The sequence below is a fragment of the Ruditapes philippinarum genome, unplaced genomic scaffold, assembly GCF_026571515.1.
Source record: "Ruditapes philippinarum isolate M1 unplaced genomic scaffold, ASM2657151v2 ctg8311_1_1_1_1, whole genome shotgun sequence".
Lineage (NCBI taxonomy): Eukaryota > Metazoa > Mollusca > Bivalvia > Venerida > Veneridae > Ruditapes > Ruditapes philippinarum.
In genome coordinates this window covers 180618-199379 of record NW_026865315.1, presented here as the reverse complement: position 1 = coordinate 199379, position 18762 = coordinate 180618, and the positions used below count along the sequence as shown (strand labels likewise).

At 30.3% G+C, this 18762-nt stretch overlaps 1 protein-coding gene and 1 long non-coding RNA gene across 2 annotated transcripts in view; one reads left to right on the top strand and one right to left on the bottom strand.

The window, feature by feature from the left end:
• The window catches only part of LOC132728594 (uncharacterized), a 46560-nt gene that overhangs the window by 11026 nt on the left and 16772 nt on the right, over positions 1-18762 (top strand). The gene's annotated exons all lie outside the window — the stretch shown is intronic.
• On the bottom strand, positions 13994-16944 carry LOC132728596 (uncharacterized). The gene is made up of 3 exons (XR_009625504.1): positions 16257-16944; positions 15444-15566; positions 13994-15089 (listed from the first exon to the last, which is right to left on the bottom strand). It is a non-coding gene; the product is annotated as an uncharacterized LOC132728596 (long non-coding RNA).

Here is an 18762-nt window from a genome sequence, read left to right as displayed (position 1 = left end):
CTATATCTACTGTTTTCCATTCAATGTTTCTCTGTAAGAAATATGTTTTATTTTATCTTAAGCTGTTTCTCTCAAGTGTGTTTTGCAGATTTTTCAATACTTTGCATATTAAATAATCATTGTATTTTATATTATTGTGACTTAAATAACTGAGATCTTGGAATATTTCTTATTGTTGAAGTAATTTAAAATTAAAATTAAATTGTCATAGGATAATATACATATATAAGGTTAAGGTTTTACTGTATAAGAAATGTTAACTCAAAGTATTAATTTATATAAATTTGTAAATGAAATACTATTATTTTAGTTATTAATAAATTGTTCCAAAGTAATATTTTTTCACATAATTTATATTGATATAGTTGATTTTATTCAATCATCAGTTACAATTCAAAGCTATGTAAAAGTTTATTTTATTAGTATCGGTTAATTCGGATTTTTATCATCGACCAAGATCTCGGTATCTTCTCACACGCAAAGCGAGTTATTGTTTAATTCCCCATGTATTTGTTAATTTAGATATTGCAATTACTGAATAATTATTATAATTATTTATAATGTATTGAAATATAAAGATATTCCATCTTGACTGTCACAGAATAATGAACTTTTCAAAATTAAAATCTTGGGTTTACATTTATCAGTCATCCAGCATATCCCCACAAGTGGCGCGCACCGGAAACCCGTATAACACTGTGATTACGAAATATTTACAAAATTAATATTTCTAATAAAATATGAATCAATATATACACAGTTTGTTTTATCTTAAATGTTTACATTCTATTATATATATATATTGTATTGTATTATACAAGGGCGAATGTCGTTTCATTGAAGAACATTCTTAAATCTTATACACATTAATCTAAGTAAATCTCAGTTATGCTGCAAACAGAAATCAGTTAATATAAGACATCAAACTCAGTTTCCTTAAAACATGGGTCATGAAAGGCAGTTAAATTGAAATTTTAATAAACGGAATATCGTTATCATGCTAAATTCCTAAGCGCAGTTACCGTTGCATTTTAATGTACCTAAAAATGAATAACAAATTCCAAACAAAGATTTTTTTTTAATCAGAAGAGTCTTACTTGTTTACCCATCTATTCGATAGGATTATCTTAATAATCCATATCAATAACAATAATTAACAAATCGCATTATTTAGTTGAGCACTTTTTTATCGTTTGCTAACGAATATTTTGCATAACACTATACCAAAGTCATTTTCCCTAAAAATGCGTAACAAAAACCTATGAAACATAATACTAGTACTAGTTTTATTACGTTGAACTAAATAAAATTGAAAAAAGAACAAAAAAAAAAAACAACATTGTTTTACTGTGAAATGACTGACACATATTTTAGTTTTAGAAACAATTTTTAAATGCAAACATGATTTTGCATAAGACAAATCCTGAATTTTCTTCAATACAAACTTAACATAAAGACATGATAATAAAAATAAAATGCAAAAAAAAAAATACATATTAAATTAGGAATGTGCGGTTATTTCCGTTCTTAACAGTTTACAACGGTTACATTTTCTTGAGATACATTTTATAATTATATTGTCAACTGTCATACATGCTTTTTTTAAATATCACACATTTTAAATTAGTTACCCTATGTTTAAACATATTTTATATCTGTTTGGCAATGCTATATTGAAATTGTTTAACCAAATGATAAAGAAGATATAACTCGCTATTGTCTGTTATCTGCATTTACGAAGAGTTTCCATTCTTTGTAGTAATGTATAACCGCGTTACTATAAAAATATGCTTTAGGATTTGACTTGAGAGTATTATAGAGGGTGAAAGATTGCTTATTATGTTAAAGGAAAAAAACATTTCATTGAAATAAAATGAGCTTACCTTATCAATCGTCCTTTTATCACATAAGTAATATCCGATTCATGTCAAAGTAACATCCAAAACTAAGACAAATCTTAGACAAAATACACATTTTCTCTTTTAAGGCACACATTCAGAAATTTACACTTACACTTGACTCTAAAAGTCAAAATTTCACACAAAAAAAGGCAGCGTTAAACACTAAATTCCTGTACAATGATTATAACGTTTCTTTTACTTTCTCCAGTTCCATTTAAAAACCTTCTTGTTAAATATACATCCAATGTGAAAGATATATTGAAGTACTCGAAGGGAATAAACCGTTTTTGAAGTTTTGATGCTGATAAATCTTTCCTTTAAAAGTCATTTCATATTTTTTTCTTGGTGCAAATAATTGTCTCTGAGTTATGACCTTCTTTCCTGAATCAGTTCATCCAGCAGCATTTAGTCACTGACTTGGCGAATTCATCTTCGATGTAGTTCAAAGTATATTCTTGTCAAAAATAGAAAATAAACTTCTTGAAAGCTTATCATAAATGATATATTTAAATCCTGAACTGAGATGAAAATATATTTTCCAATTTGCAATGTTTATAGTGATTTAAGGCATTAAAATTTTGAATAAATATCTTAAAATACTATCTTGAAATATGTTTAAAGACTTGTTTATCATTTGATCAGGGGTGGGATGGGGCGTAAAGTAATTCTTGATGTGCTTTGCTAGTGTTAAAAATGACGGATTTTTGAGAGAATAAAATCATTTTGACCGCTACTTTTGACAAATACATGTAAGTTCAGAATTTCCTAATTAATCCGAACCAAATATCCCCATGCTGTGCAACTAACCCCAATGCGCAGTTACATATATAGGAACGAAGTTATTAAATTACTGAGATTGGGAATTATAGCGGCCACAGAATCCGTAAATCTGTTTTGTGTATTCATAAGAATTTTCTTTATTTCCGTGCAAGATGGGGGTATCTATTACAAGATAACCACTCACTGCAAGCGCGACAGGACTGACTTTACGACTCCCCCCCCCCTTTGATGATCGGAACCAATAACTTGTGCGGAAATTATCAGATCATTCTCTCCCCTCGTTTTTTCCCAAAATAGTCAGATGACCCAAAAGTGAAAAGTTTTGAAATGCTGTTTCGCTCTAATTGGGCTAATATCTGCACAAAATACGTATTTTCAATTATTTTATTCTGTCATATTAGTTTTATTTAAATGTTGTAACTTTTTCAAGACTCGAACAAATTGAATTATGAAAAAACAATGGCATATATGTTTTGAAATTGTTGAAATACTGTAAAAGTGGTTAATATTCGACGCAGAAATGTTTGCAATTTTTACGAATTGAAACAATTTACAAATATTTGATCGCGCAAATCATTTCTTTTTAGGCAAAGTGTCTTTTATCCTGTGTAATACACTTTCATACAGCATCTTACATGAATAAGTTTGACAGTTTAAATGCTGAGATTAATTTTTCTCATTGTTTGAGTTTGGTCTGAATAAAATCACAAATACCTTTTAACAATAAAACACAATATGTTATTCATATAACGAAAGAATGTTTCAAACTATGACCAAGAAATGTGTGACAAGGTTCTTTATCAAACTAACAATGTACATTTCAAACAATAATATAAATAATAAAATTAGTAAACCACTGAAAAGAATAAGTTGCAATTAAGGCATATTCTTAACATTAAACAAAAACCAAAATCAGGTAAATATGAACTTGACTAAAAATATTATCAGAAAAGATGAAATTAAAATCACACATTTTCAAAAGAATCCAAATCAAAGCAAAATGATATAAATAAGCTTGAACTTAAAATTGATCAAAATGAAGATATGAATGTGATATCAAATGTGTTCATTGATATATTTAAAGAGATATCAACATCCGCATTCGGAAAAAGTAGTAAAACCGAAAGTAACCGAGTCAAAAAAGTACATGTTAAAAAAACATGGTTTAATCAAGAGTGTTATGAAGCACAGAAAGTGGATAAAAGAGCAAAAAATACTTTAATTTATAAAACATAAAAATATTCAGCAATTACATGAAAATAACATATCTTTAAAGAATAATACAATACAATAAAATTAAAAAAAACAAACAAGTGGTAAAGTCATCAAGAAAGATTCAGGAAAAAATTGATAAATATCATAGCAAAAATCTATTCACAAGCTCTACTAACTCGTCTCACTATATGGTCTTTAAAACATAAAAAATAACGGACCATCAGTGTGAGTTCCGGAAGAATAAATAAAGAATAGATTGCAGTTTATTTACTCTCAAATATAGTAAAAGCGATGTCTTAAAAAGAACTTAAATGTTGCTGTTGTAGATTTCGAAAAATGCTTCATCAAATAAGAACGTGCGTACATTTTAATCAACTTTTACAAGAAAATGTTAGCTCAAAATTCGAAAATGCAATTAAAAGCATGTAAAGTTATATTAACGACGTAATTTAATATAATAAACAAATTCCACAAAATTTTTGTGAAACAGGGAGACCCGAGTCCAAATGTAATATTCTTATTTTTCATAAACGATATTATGAATAATATCTATGCTTATATTGCGGGTATAATTAACTTTGGTGATTGAACATTGCGCATGCTTCTGTTTTCAGACGACAACAGCCTATACTCCAGAAGCGCTATAATCTATGTTTAATGACCTAGGAACATTCTGTAACACATAGAGTCTTAAAGTAAATACAATAAAAACAAATGTCAAAGTTTTATTTTGTGCATTTAAAGACCGTCTTCAGAGCATTTAATATATTATTAAACATATTCATTATACTAACATGCTTTGTATAATTTGTGTTATGTTGTACACTGTAATTGTTTGCTACATGCCTATAATTTTCTGAACTATTTAAACATACATATTTTGTTTGTGACTTAATTAAATATTATGTAGTGAAATATTTGTCATCTAAGCAATAAATAGCTAAAATATAGTCAAATGGTGAATCACCATAGCACCAAAGATCTATATAGTCGGTTTTTAGTTTCGAAATCTTTGAAAGGATGACATAGATTAATCAATTATCTCGAGATACGGTACCAATGTTTCATATCTTAATAGACCTTGACTTTCGAACTGTTTTCGTCAAGGTATCATGCTCTTCCAAAATAAATCAAATCATATGAATTGTATCAATTAAAGTCCTTAAATAAGCTCTGTATGGCTTTAGATATAGTATATATAAAGTAATGTTTATAGCTGCAAATAACAATATTTAGCGTTTCTAATTTGGCACACGTTTGACACATTGACAGTTTAATACTCAATTGTGTAAAAAGTGGGATAACAATTTTTGCAAGGGAAGGTAAACAATTTGCACAAAATAACCTATTCACACCTAGCAGAGTTCTCGCCCCGCCAATACATTTCTGATTATTATGCACACTGATTTTGTTATCTACATATAATTGTTATCAAATACATATTTTATTTTAATGTGATTGGCATTCGTCATGTATAGAACTTCCCTACATACATACATACATACATACATACATACATACATACATACATACATACATACATACATACATACATACATACATACATACATACATACATACATACATACATACATACATACATACATACATACATACATACATACATACATACATATATTTCTAGGTTTAGAAATCACGTGTCTCACTTTTGCACTATTAATGTAGATCTAAATCGATTATTATTTGTTGTTATAATTTTAATGTCGAATAAAAGTTATGTTATGAACCTGCTTAATTAATGATATCACAAACAGTTTTACTATCATTTTCAGGAAATCATATTTCCACAAATATTTCCGCACGCAAAAAGTCCACTTTTTGACATTTGCAAAATGTTTGTGACGCATAAATATCCACTTAATATACAGTACCTTTGGGTTCAAAAAAGTGTGCACCGAAAGCATTCTTTGACCTAATATAAAGGCTTTTTTGTAGATTTCTTTTTCTCTTGTATTTGATCTGAAATTGTAAATAAAACACAATTTTCGTTCGTTATTAAATAATTATGAACATATAAGCGAATAAAGATAAAATCCCATATATATTTTTATATTCAATAAAGTTTTGTTCAAATAGTGTAAAAACAATAGATTTGAAACAATATAAAATACTTTTGAATTAATATATGGAGAAGTGATATTTTCTTACAGTCATGTCTGACTCTTGAGGGACGCAACCGCTTACACCATTGTTAGAAACGAGATTTGTTTAAGTTATCTACAGAAAGTTTTACATATGATTTTATAAATATCCAAATGAGATTAAACAACATTATGAGAAATGACAAATCTTAGTTTGTGTATAGACAAGGATGTAAGAAGGTTTCCTTTAGATGGTAGGGGTATGGATCGTCGGATAAGTGATGATCCGATCCGAACCACGATTCAGCATTTACGATTTACAAATCGAACCACAAATCTTTTGTTATCGAGAAACCCATAAAAACATGTACATTAGTTATAAAAACATGTTTATTAAAAAACAAAAACAACAATACTAAACATTAAATATATAAATATAAACTAGGTTTATGTTTTTATTCTTTGGATGAGTATTTTTGTTTTGTTTTTTAAAACCAATTACTTCCTAGCTCAACATCATGGTACATGGTCTTTAACCGGCTAATTGTATTTAGGTAAACTTCATATAATTCAAACTCAAATCGTATTTTTCTCGATTTTAAGAGTGTGAGAAACAGTGAATGTATATAAAAAAATTAGATCACGGTCCACGATCTCTGGGCTTACGAATATTCAAACTCGATTTTTCACTTTGATTCGTGATTATCCGAGTACTCGGATACTCGCCCCAGCCCTATTAGATGGCTGCGTAATTCTTTTTGATATTAAGAACAAATCAAGATCTCGGACGCACAGTGCACATCAAGTATGTAGGAATGTGAAAAAACGCAGTAATTGTGAAACATATCGAAGTATCGAGCAATTTCTAACGAGCCAAACTGTAAGTAAATTACGTATTTTATAGAAAATCAAATCAAACGATATTAACGGAATATTGAGACATTATTGTAGATTATTTAAAACCTCATTTAAATATGTCGAGGAGAGTGTTTGTTTTTCAAGATCATTATCGTGGTGTACATCTTTTCCACGTGTCATACCTCCTTTTCTTATTACAATGAAATTTCACTTAATTGTTATCCATCTTTGTTTGTTTTTTGAGCAGGGAATGATCTGTGCATGTGCAAAGAGGGTACCGTTTGATTAGATTTCGCAAAGCGGGTACCGAAATGGATATGCATCGTAAGTAAGTCTAATCCTATTTTTATTTGAAATATCTGTAGATTTAAACATACTTGTAAAACGAATAACTAACTATACGTTGCACAGTGGTTCTGTAGAATAAACAAACCCTGGGCGACAGCGACAATTTAAAAACTAGAAGGAGTCTAGATTTGTGTGAATGAACTTGCAATGATTTGGAATTTTATGAATGTGTATAGATACGAAATATACGTTACAGGCGGCAGTATTGTTACTATTATTTCTATTGTGCCAATTCAATTCATATTACAAGTACGAGATTTAATTATCATGAATGCAAATCTTACTAGCCTTCATGAGCTAAGTTAAAATGGTTTAAGGTACAAAATACCGATATGTTAATATACCAGTTACCGCACATAACGTCCTAACATTAAACGCTGCAGACGACCATGACACGTTCATTTTCTTCAGCAAACAACCGTCCGTGTTATGATTAATAAACAGCCGTCTACACAACAAACTCCTATTGTAACGGGTGTTTGTGTATCATTTGATTGAATAGCTTATTATTATCACGAAGCAAGCTTGTACGAGCGTCTATAATCTTACATTGAATTAACCTGATATTATTGTTTGTTCTGCTCGTTAAATATTGTAGGACATTCAAATATGTAGCTATTAATCTACGTTAGTTGTTCTTTGAGCTTTTGCCAGCTAAACCAATAAATGGATTTCATTGAAATAAAAAAATGCTAAAGGGGACATTTTATTAACAGTTAAGTGGTTCATGGGGGTCTTCTTACGTCTCATACTCTTCTATAAAACATGTTTGTTTTACTACAAATCGTGGGGATGTGATAAAAAGAATATTATAATCATCTGATTATATAACTAATTTAGTTGAACACATTAAGTGAAATAATAACATGGTCGCCAGATGCTATGATAAATTATAACTATTTACAGAATCCACACTTATTCATCTATGTTTGTTTACTTACGATGGCATTAACATGAAAACAAATCATAGTTACATCTCATTGCGATTGTCAGTTTACCAATTTTGGATATTTATTTACCCAAACACTGTGACAATCATGCGACAAGTTTTCTGCACGCAATCGTATCTTCCTTATGCCACATTCATCGGACGTTTGCATTATTTGTCGTTGCAATAGTAACAAAATACCCTTCATTTTGACCAAATTTGGAACGATACAACAAACGTATTTTTACGGCTCTTTTTCATATTATAAATTCAACTATTAACCCTTTCAATGTCATTATTTTTGGCGTATTTGCCATATGGACGGCTTTTGCCGTTTCTATAATAATCATAATAATAATAATAAATTAATAAAAGTAATAAAAATAATAATAAATATAAAGAAAATTATACCATCGACAATAATTATTATTATACTAGCATACTTGGAAACATATATAATTATTATAATACTAATAACAAATAATAATAATAATTATATTAATTAATAATATAGTAATTTCTAAAAAAACCCTCTGGCAAATAGGTGATTAATAAAACAATAATCCCTCTGGCAGCGAAAGGGTTAAGAATTGCAGGCGAGTTATATTTGATTTTTGACATTAATACAGTTCTGGTAAAAACAAACCTGCTTGTTTCTTTTGCACAATCTTTAAAATTATCATTATTATTAATCAATATTATAGTACAACATCATTTATGTGTATATCACATATTTTAATGTTTATAAATGCAATATTGCGATAATCAGTTGCGACTGAACCGTCATAATGACATGTTACGAGCTAGTGAACACATAACGGAAAATAATCCAAAATAAAACTGTTTTTTTTTTAATTTTTTAAGTTTAAAATAAAGTATATGAATTGCATTTTAATCTTACCTGAAAAGCCGCCATTTTGTTCACTATGCATGCGTATTTAATCGATATTTACCCCTTTCCGTTGAAGCGTTCAGTTATACACAATCAATAATAAATTGTAAGACTGTAGTTGTTTAACTTATTCATTCGTTTAAAAACTATAAATATTGCAAGCGTGTATTGTTTGGTTTGATACTCGTAGTACGATAGTTTTCCTTGATTGTCAAATAAACCATAACTTGTAATCGCTTAAATATGTTAGTGAATGATAATTTTTTGGTGAATTATATCTTTTTTGGTAAATTATTAGCTCACCTGACCACGAAGTGGTCAAGGTGAGGTATAGTGATGGGGCTATGTCCGGCGTCCGTCGTCGTGCGTCGTTCGTCGTCAACAATTTGGTTGTCAACAGTCTAGCAGTCACAGTTTTGATTGGATCATCATCAAACTTTGTCAGAAAGTTTGTCTAAATGAAATACAGATTGAGTTCGAGAATGGTTTATCTCGGGTCAAAAGCTAGGTCACATGAGCTAAAATAGAAAAAAGCTTGTTAACACTCTAGCGGCTGCAGTTTTGATCCAAATATTTTGGAAATTTGTCAGAAAGATTGTTTTGATGATTTCTATGCCAAGTCCGAAGATGGATCATCTCGGTCAAAAACTAGGTCACAGGAGCTAGAAATAGAAAAAAGCTTGTTAACACTCTAGTGGCTGCAGTGTTGATCCAAATATTCCGGAAATTTGTCAGAAAGGGTTTTTTGATGATTTCTAGGTCAGGTTCGAAGATGGGTCATCTCTGGTCATAAACTAGGTCACAGGAGCTAAAAATACAAATAGAGCTTGTTAACACTCTAGTGGCTACAATTTTAATCCAAATAATCTGGAAACTTGTTTTAAAAATTGTTCATGATTTCTAGGTTATGTTCGAATATGGGTTTTCTCGGGTCAAAAACTAGGCCACAGCAGCTAAAAATTGAAAAATCTTGTTAACACTCTAGTGGCTACAGTTTTGATCAAAATATTCTGGAAAATTATCTAGAAGGTTGCTTTGATAATTTCTAGGTCAAGTTCGAAGATTGGTTATATCTGGTCAAAAACTAGGTCACAGAATGTAAAAATGAAAAAAAAAAACTTGATAACACTCTAGTGGCTGCATTTTTGATCCATATATTCTGGAATTTTTTTAAAAATTGTTTTGATAATTTCTAGGTCAAGCTCGAAGATGAGTTATCTCGTGCCAACAATTAGGTCACAGAAGTTAAAAATTGAAAAATCTTGTTAACACTCTAGTGGCTGCATTTTTTATCCAAATATTCTGGAAATGTATCAACAAGGTTGTTTTGATGATTTCTAGGTCAAGTTCGAAGATGGGTTATGTCCGGTCAAAATCTAGGTCACAGCAGCTAAAAATTGAAAAATCTTGTTAACACTCTAGTGGCTGCAGTTTCGATTAAAAATTTCTGGAGATTTATCAAGAATGTTGTGTTGATGGTTTCTAGGTCAAGTTCGAAGATGGGTCATCTGAAGTTTTAATCCAAATATCCTGGAAATCGGTCAGAAAGGTTGTTTGATTATTTCTAGGTGAAGTTCAAATATAGGTCATCTCCGGTCAAAACTAGGTCACAGGAGCTAAAAAAAGAAAAAGCTTGATAACACTGTTATGGCTGCAGTTTTTATCCAAATATTCTGGAAATTTGTGAAGACGGTTGTTTTGATGATTTTTAGGACATTTGAAGATGGGTCAACTCCGGTCACAAACTATGTCACATGAGCTAAAAATAGAAAAAGCTTGTTAACACTCTAGTGGCTGCAGTTTTTATCCAAATATTCTGGAAATTTATCAAGAAGGTTGTTTTGATGATTTCTAGGTCAGTTTTGAAGATGGGTCAAAAACTAGGTCACAGGACCTAAAAACAGAAAAAGCTTGTTAACACTCTAGTGGCTGCAGTTTTGATCCAAATTTCCTAGAAACCGGTCAGGAAGGTTGTTTTGATGACTTCTAGGTCGAGTTTAAATAAAGGTCATCCCCGGTAAAAAAAACTAGGTCACACTGGCCAAATATGTCAAAACCTTTTTAACACACTAGAGGTCCTATTTTTGACACAATTGCCATCAAACATGGCCAGATTGCTTGTCTAAGACATTGTTTGGATACGGTTGAAGGGTGAGGGGAGCGATCTAGGGCCATGATGGCCCTCTTGTATCTATTTTTGTGAATTATATCAATTATATATATTTAGGTGAATTATATCAATTATATATATTTTGTGAGTAATATATCTTTTTGGCGGCATACATCTTTCTTTATCTTTTATTTTTAAGTCATCCAAATAAACGTTTATTTTTTATAAATGGCAAAAAAATACAGTATATGTTCAAAACACAGATCATTAATTGTAGGATTTATTCTTACGGTGATTTTACCAGTTGTTACACTTTAATTACTATACATGTAAATCAAGTTATAGATCTCATTTACATGAAGAAATCAATGTTTTTTGTTCATTAGTTTGAGGGCAGTGGCGCAAGGAGGGAGTTGCTACATAATCAAGTTTTAAAATCAGATTTAGTTTTAAATTTTCATGTTTTGATGACAAACGAATGAAACAAGAATATTTATATTTCTTTCTTTTAAACACTATGTTTTGATACAAATGTAATGTTTACTTTTCTACTTTATCAGAGCTTTAATTAGTATCTCCTGGTTTGCATAAACGTGCATTTCAAAATAACATGGAATTCCGTCTCATGGGAGTACTTATTGACATGAGTTTTATCTCTTTCTTTGTCAACGATAAGGGCAAATCTATCTAAATAAATCTACGAATATTTGTTTTTGTTTCAAAGTATACGGAAAGAATAGAATATCACATGTTTTATCGTTGAAATCTCAAATAATGTCCAGCTTGATTATTTTTGATCAACTGTGGATCTTTAAACCACTCAGAGGGAACTTTGACCGGATAGTCATTTTTAGGGCAAGTCTCAATAAATGTTTTGTCTTTTCTATGATTTTTGTAGCTTTTGTTTGCAAACCGATAACAGTTTATTTTACATTCCTTTCACACTCATTGTTTATTTTCGATAAACAGGAAGTAACGACAAACTTCTCTTTGAAAATTGCATTAAAATTCGATAAAAAGGGTAAATAAAAGGGTAAAAGTACAGTAATGATTTATTATAAATTTATTTCATTTAAACAATCAGATTGTTTACAAAATTGTTAAGTGTTGTATTATGCACTTTTAGTACAATTAGTCATACATAGTTTATATAATTCAAATGAATGACCAACACAGTTTTGGAGCATATACATGTACACTTGTATTTACTACATAATAAGAACATTAAACATTACATGATTTATGTAATTATGTTATTTTACAATATTGGTGCAAAATGCCCATTGGGTGGTTGAAATATGTCAAGGATGATTGATAACAGTTCTATATATAACTCCAAGTACGTACATGTACATCAATTATGATGAAAAAACTATGTTGACATAATTATTGTATAAAAAGCTTGACACAGCTAGTTGACCAGGGGAGTTCGGAATTTAGCAGAGTAGATTGTTGTACACTTATTATTATAATAGAATTAAAATAGAATTAAAATGTAAACGGTTAGTTCTGCATTCTCTTTCCCGTACTACACAGAAAGTTACCCAAACAGTACTTTAGTCTCGTTTTTCTACGCATGATACATGTAACAATATTCTGCACATATGGACAAGCGGGATATCAAATAATATATTTGTTTTCAAATAATACATTGTGAAATCCATTGATACATTTTATGCAACTAATTATACAATTTGTATACAATAAAAACAAAGAGATTTAAGAGATCATCGGAATATAGTAACGTGATCCCGTTAGTTGTTTTGACATGCACATGCTAGGATACTTCCTTCTTCATTGAATTTTAAATCTGATTTGAAAAATAGCATTATCATGTCATTGTCGCAATCATAACCATATAATAATTTTTGTTTTAGCATCAATGTAAAATTGTTTTCTAAATTCATTTACTCTTTCGTTAGGTTTAAATTGACATAAAAAGTAAGCCAGACTGTCGCAATCTGTAACCATAAAATAATTATATGCTATGGTTCTACATTAAGGTAAAATACGCCATTATTATACAGTCAACTATCGTTACCTCGACATCGCTTTTCTCGATTTTTCGTTATCTCGATGAAAGTCCCGATTTTCTTACTTCTATATCTATATTGGAAATATTTTTTATCTCGATATTTTTACTTCGATATTTTCAGTATCTCGATGTACAATTTCAGTACCAACAGTTATTTTCACACTATTATCCTTTGTTTATCTTGACTAATATTTTCTTTCGTCTGTTCCCTTCAAACCTGTGAAAAACACAAACTAGACGATAATTGCTCAACAGCGCGTGTCATAATGATGATTATGTTTGTAACATGTTTAGCTGTTTTTACAAAAGTTAATCTATTTAGCGTGTTGATTGACTTATGTCCGAAATGAGTGAATTTAACGTTCTTTATAAATATTCGAACACTGTATCAATTCATTATGACTTTAAATGTAAATGAAACAGTGAAAGTATAGAAACGCTATCGTTGCAATATTGTTGTCGAACAATCTCGAGAAAGACCCGATAAATAACCCGGGAGGATATCCGGATCAACCACCCTGAAAACAATGTTTTCACTATATTGGTGTTTTACTGAGTAAACATCACTGTGTGTTTTTATCACAGAAACCCGTATTTCTGCTGGTAAACATCCGCTAATGTTACTTTGTTAAAAAGTGACTAGTCCTATGAAAACAAGACATGGGGATACCATAGTTTATTTGACATAAGGTATGCACATGTCTTTTGTAAAAATTAGTTTCTGCCTTATTCAAACCCTAATATGTTTATCTCGACATTTCGTTATCTCGATATTTTTTGGACGGTCCCGATGACTTCGAGATAACGAGAGTCGACTGTAATACAATGTTATTGGTTCTCGAAAGGATTTGTTTTGATATCACAAATATTATTAACTCCTCGAAAAAGCAAACAAAGCAATCTAAAACAAAAATAATCCCAAATGCTTAATATTTAAGAGTATTATCTTGCTTTTTCATAGTTTTCGTACATGAAGCAGCTGCGGGACCATCGAGTTGGTTAAAACCTGAATAGTATTGTTTATAACGTATGATATTTTCACAAACCTACCATATGGCAAAACTTTGTCACAATATAGAACATAATAGAAAGGAATTAAGTAGAATCAAAATGTCAACTAAATCCATCCTGAACTTTGTATCATTGAATTGACACGACATATTGAAAATAGCATTAAAGAAATTTAAAGATCTAATTCAGTTATTGATACTTAACACGTACTGATAAGGAAAGTGCCAGGCATTGAAAAGATAAGTAGATAATTGTACAAAAATTGTTTACATAGCTATATACATTTATGCTTTGGCCATTATTAACGTTCTCATAATACAATATTTAAAAGTACTCAGTATAAACATTTTTTTAATGTAATTCCTATTCTTTTAAACGTATCAGTATGTTTGTCAGTCACCAAAAAATGTGAATTTCGGAGTCAAGTGAAGAAGGTAATTTTAGGCATATTGTTGGAATCGAGCGATTCTATGCTACTTCTTGAAATTATAACACTGTTTCTATATATATAGTGTTGTTTATTCATAGTCAGTCTTCACAACGATTGAACACTTTAGCATTTGTAGAGCTTCGCCACTTTGTTACTGTAATACACTTTCAACTGGGACCTGTCAATGTTTGCATTGTGTTGGAAATAAATCGAAAATACAATAACAATCAGTTGCTATCTTAGTTCACTTCATTCATAGATTTAAGGTTATTTGTTCCTTCAATATATGATCTCCTAAGCAGGTGATTTTCAACTAACGCGTGCTGTATAAGGTATTCTTAAACTTTTGTATTTTAGAAGGAGTTGAAATTAAATCAAAAAGCCATTGCCCCCATAAGGAAAAAGAAAATAGTCCTGTCATAATTTCCTATGTGAATTAAAGCCTAAAGTTCTCTGATGGTCTTCTGAATGTTATATCTCTGAAAAGAAAAGTCATATATTTCTTGTAATGTGTTCTGATTAGTATGTTGCGATTCCGTTTGAAAATCAATCTTATAGAATGTATCACATAGGCACTCTAAAAGTAAAACTTAAAACGTTTAACTTTCTGTCTGTAATGTATGTAAAAAGTAAAAGGCATCATAATATTCTTAGTTATGTAAGGTTTATTTGAAATCGAAGTCTATTTGTATATAAATGTTCATGTACCTTTACTAAAAGTGCATTAAAATGCATATCTACATCAATATGAAATGTTGAAACCAAACCACTAGTCTAATCGGATCTAGCACTTCGACGCTTATAAAGTAATAAAACATCAGTTTATTGCTTACTTCATTTACACTGCGGATATAATCTTTCATGTTCTGCAATGGGATCGTCTCCTTCCTCAAATCCATAGAGTGTCCCTCCACATTTGTCACACTCGACCTTATCACAGACTGTCGTAAACACGCCTGAATTGACAACGTTATACTTACAACTGGTTTCATCAAAAAATAATATTGGAAATGTTTTTCTGAAAACTATAGCTTTGTTCTTACGTCTCACGTATCATGATATAATTTTGTTTACCTACTAGCAGTTGTATGTCGATTAAAATATCTACACTCATTTTTAAAGAAGAAGTGTTGCGGGTGCTTGTTGTTGACAATATAAAAGTAATAATAAAACACTGAACAACCTTCGCTTCAACCCCTATATCTAGCATGTTATACAGACTATAAGTATTTAACATATTAAAGTATGAAAGTTTATTCCTTTCTGCTCTGAATCTAATACACATAAAGAATCGGTAATGTTTATATTACTTTCAACTTTACTTATACAATGAAATCAATAAAGCTATTGTTGGACAATTTGGAAAAAATCATTTAAAGCACACTTCCACCAATTTATAAAAACGTACCAGCAACTGATTGACGCTATTAATTGTTGCTAGTTGTTTAGTACTCATAAGTAAGACGGTAATAAAAGATTTTCCAACGTGTAATTTGTTTTATAAAAACGTATCAGTTTTTGTATGTGAATCACGTACCACGCTAAACTTTAAACCGGATCTACTTTAGGCCTTTTAATTGTTACATTTGCTTTCAATTAATGAAAAACAATCTTATAAAATTACTAAAATATAATGATGTACATACCTCTGAAAATAAATCCAGCAATGGTCATGTCTTCTGCAGAAGGATTATCATGTGGCCAGCATACCTTATTTTCACGAAAGGTAGCCAACCGCGTATAGTAATTCTCAGGCATCACTACATTTTTAACTGATAGGACTTCAAGCATTGGTAATAATATCGAATTATATCCTTTTCCTGATCATGCAAGAGTCCCACGTGCTGTTGTATTGTCTTCTTGTACATTTGGTCCGGTCATATGCTGCACTACACAGTCTTTTTCAAAAAACAAAGCACTTTGTTCTACAAGTTGTTCGTCAATTTGACAAGAAGACCTTTGAAGCCGTTGTTGTCTTGAACTATTTTTGTTTGTTTTTCCAGAAGGTGCCATTTCTTCATACATTAGGTTATCTGTAGAGCTATATGGACTCCATTCTTCCTCGGCAGAATCTGATCCTGATCCATAATCAGTTTTATCTTGAGAACATTGGAAGAGGTCCATGTAATTAATCGTTCTGCTTGAGCTTAATATAGACTGGGCGAAATTTATCTCTAGAGGATGGAATTTGTAATCTTTTTTCTGGTAATTAAAAGCAACATATCTCTTTGAATCACGTGTTTCTTCTTCTCGTGGATACATCAAACTTGTCTTGATTCCAACAATATCTTCGTTTGTCGACACCATTTCTAATGACTTTTGTCTACGTCTGTAAAATAGAAAATGTCAATGTGATTAATTACTTGTGCAACAAAGGATACGGAGAATTAAAATTTGTATCCTTATATTCAAAATAAAAGAATATGTAAATCAGATCAAAATTGAAATAAAAAGTTCAGTTATATCTTCAAAATACCAATCGCTCTATATTAATTAAGAAAAAATTCACACCCTATTTAATATAACGCTTAAAGTAAACTTATATCGTATCGCCAACTTTGTCCTAGTTTCGTTATCGATTCCGGGCGGTTTTTTAAAATCGTAAAGAGGAAGAAAATTTAAAACAGTGTCACGCTTAACATAAAAATTCTTTTAAACTTAGCTTTTTAAAGTTTAAATTTTGGTTTCAAAAGGGGGGTATGGTTGATTGGAATTTTCAATTACCAAATTTATAAAGAAAATTTTTTTTTTTTTGACCGTTTTTTAATATGTTAGAAAAAGAGTGGGGTATTTTATTTTGTTAATTATTTTTTCAAAATCAAATAAGTTTAAAAATGTTTAATCAAGTTGTTTCATTCATGTAATAAAATGTAATTATGTTATTTTATATGAATAGCAGTTTACACATTCTTGAAACGTTTAAATGTTTAGAAAGTTCACAAACGAAATATTTGCCAATTTTAAGCATAAACGAAAGTAGGAAATTTGATAAAAGGTTAAAACATATTTTTAAGGCCATAGTTGTAAAAATTATAAACATATAAGATAAGATTGGAATGTTCTTCAAACTAGGAAGATATTGTTTATCTCATAAAAAAATCATGCAATAATTACTTTGGAAGTTTGATGTACTCAGCAGAAAAGGAAAAACCAAATATTGTATACGAAGAGAAAAGGGAATATTATGTTTTTGTCTTTTGTCTGTGGGTTGCAAAAAGTTAAAGAAAAATTTGTCACAATTTTTGATCTTTATTAGTGTAAGATTTAATTCATTTGTTAAGCACCCGAATTGATTAGGGGATAAAAAACAAAACATACCCATGTAAACAAAGCATCAGAAAATCAGAAAAAATAAGCTAAAATAAAAACGTATGTCGTTAAGAAAAACGGAACAATACGTGAAGCACCTTATAACGTCAAAACGACGTCGCTTACTTTACAACTGTAACATCTTCTCAAAACATTTCTCACCACACTCTATGCGTTGCTAATGCCAGTTAATTCAAGGTATGGTAGATTACCAATAATTTTCATATTGTTTCAGTAATGTTTTGTTTTGTATTTCAAGCACAGATTCGAACAGTCGTCCGTGTAAATCCGAATTTAATCGCGAAACAAACTCAAAAGTCGTGGGAGCTAAGTCCGCGCTAAAGGCAAGATGTCTTTATCTTTCAAATTCTTGGAAATCTATGGTCATCAATGTAACTTCCGTATAATGGCTCGGCGAATAGTCCCGATGAACACATAAATATTCTAATTAGCTATTAGTTGATATGTGTGGACGACGGTGATATTTAACAAGATATCTAGCCCAAAACGCATTGGCTGTAGCAAAATCCGTCTTTTAATCTTTTTAATATGGTTAACAATTTAACTTGTATTTATAATTGTTTTTGAGTCTGATATAACTACGTTTATTTGTTATTGTCACATCCTCATAACCATAAACTCCCATCGGTATTAATGAGACATTTTCACGAGTTGCATACTAATTTAGACGATTTGGCACCACTTATTACTGTTATCTTCTGGCTAACTTGTTGAATGGAAAAGGTCCGAATGCGGAGATGTGTTAACTTACCTACACACAAGACAGGAGTTTGATAATTGATCAGACACTGAAAATATTATGTACGAGTGCCATTTTCTGCA